We start from the raw sequence: 2,380 nt of genomic DNA, 5'->3' as shown, positions 1-2,380 counted from the left end.
GTCGGAGGCCCGGCCCGGCTTCCCCTACCCCCGCGCGCGCGGCCTGTCGGGTATGGTAGTCCGCTTCTCCTGCGCGGGGAGCGGCTAGACGCCGCAGAGTCGCGCCCGCGAACTACCATTTCCATAACACCCGCGCGGCGTCCCGGCGCCTCCGCTAGGTCCCTCTGTGCCCTCCCTTTTGCGGCTTCTGGCTCTTTCTCCCGGAGGCCGCTGGGCGGCGTTGAACCGCGAACTCCCAGGGTAACTACAATTCCCTAAATGCCTTGAGGCCGGGCCGGCTCCACCCTTCCGGAAATGTTCACGTTCACGTAACTTTATTGACAAAGGCTGGTGCTGGCGGAGATTCGAAGCTCAATCTGTTCCGCAACCTAAGAGGTGTCCATTTCCTAAAGGGAAAACCTTGCTTTTTTTTTGTCCCATGAAATTGGAAGGACATTCGAGGACTTTCCCAAAAATAGCCACAAATTCCTTGATAATTAAAAGGAGGGGGGTGGAAATAGTAACTCTGTAACAAAGGCCACACCACCCTTAAACCACATTAACGTTCACATTAACGCTACGCTGACGCTGACATCCATCGCACACCTCCCGCAGTGCTGTGCTGAGAAGGACGCAGCGTCACCATCCAGTCCCCGTAACGCATAAAATTAATCGTGAGGAACCATCGGACCTACCCAACTGAGGAACACATTACCGAATAATGTGTCTGTACTCTTCCAAAAATGTCTGTGTCGTGAAAGACAGAAAAACTAAGGAGCTGTTGCAGATTAAACATTAAACGTGACTAAAAAGACACGATAATTAAATGCAACACGTGGTCCTGGATTGGAGCTTGGGGTCAGGGTACAGAGAATTACTATAAAGGGCAACATTGAGACAGAAAAATTTGTATGTTAGATAATAACATTGTAAAAAAAAAAAAGATAATAGTATTGTTTCCATGTTAAACCTGTTGTTCCTTTTAAATTGTACCTGATTATGTAAGAGACTGCCCTTGTTCTTGGGAAGTACATGCTGAAATAATTACAGGCATGATGTTCGCAACCTGCTAAGTCGCTTCAGTCGTGTCCAACTCTGTGTGACCCCATAGACGGCAGCCCACTGGGGTTACCCCCGTCCCTGGGATTCTCCAGGCAAGAGCACTGGAGTGGGTTGCCATTTCCTTCTCCAATGCATGGAAGTGAAAAGTGAAAATGAAGTCGCTCAGTTGTGTCCGACTCTTAGTGATCCCATGGACTGCAGTCCACCAGGCTCCTCCGTCCATAGGATTTTCCAGGCAAGAATACTGGAGTGGGGTGCCATTGCCTTCTCCGAACCTACTCTGGAATGGCTCAAAAAATGTATGCATTCATATGTAACGCTAGAGAGTGCAAGTATAGCAAAATGTTAACAAGTGAATCTGGGTGAAGGGTCTGTGGGAGTTCTTTGAACATTTTTGCTACTTTTCTCTAGGTTCGAATTTTTAAGTAACAGAACACAAGTAGCCTTTTTTCCACAAATAACTTTTTAACCATTATATAAATAAGGTGTTCATTATAAACACTTCAACCAACATAGAACAGGATAGTAACAGAAAAGTAAACATTATCCAAGAAACTCTAGTTCCCAGAGATCAGCACTGTCAACACAGGCAGACTTCTTTTCCAAAGTTACCTCTCACAACTCGGCCCACACATCCACTTACGCTTTTGCTTTTCCTGCAACGAGAAGGCAATGACACCCCACTCCAGTACTCTTGCCTGGAAAATCCCGTGGACGGAGGAGCCTGGTAGGCTGCAGTCCATGGGGTCGCTAAGAGTTGGACATGACTGAGCGACTTCACTTTCATTTTTCACTTTCATGCATTGGAGAAGGAAATGGCAACCCACTCCAGTGTTCTTGCCTGGAGAACCCCAGGGACGGGGGAGCCTGGAGGGCTGCCGTCTATGGGGTCGCACAGGGTCAGACACAACTGAAACGACTTAGCAGCAGCAGCAGCAGCAGCAGAGTTAAATGTAGTATGTGCCAGATTCTTCCTCATACCACTAAATTAATCTTTACAACCACAAAGGAAAAGGGCATCATTGCTACCCTTCCCAGCAGAGATGAGAAAACAGAAGCTCCAGACTCTAGTCCACACTACTACTGAGCTGTGGATCCTATATTCTCCCTTTCCTCTTCTGCCTGCAAAGTGAAGTGAAGTGGAGTACTGGAGTTTCAGCTTCAGCATCAGTCCTTCCAATGAACACCCAGGACTGATCTCCTTTAGGATGGACTGGTTGGATCTCCTTGCAGTCCAAGGGACTCTCAAGAGTCTTCTCCAACACCACAGTTCAAATGCATCAATTCTTCAGTGCTCAGTTTTCTTTATAGTCCAGCTCTCAGATCCATACATGACTAC

This window comes from Oryx dammah, unplaced genomic scaffold, assembly GCF_014754425.2.
Source record: "Oryx dammah isolate SB20612 unplaced genomic scaffold, SCBI_Odam_1.1 HiC_scaffold_29, whole genome shotgun sequence".
In the NCBI taxonomy this organism is placed as follows: Eukaryota; Metazoa; Chordata; class Mammalia; order Artiodactyla; family Bovidae; genus Oryx; species Oryx dammah.
The sequence above is the reverse complement of the archived record's forward strand: the minus strand, read 5'-3'. Positions refer to the sequence as shown.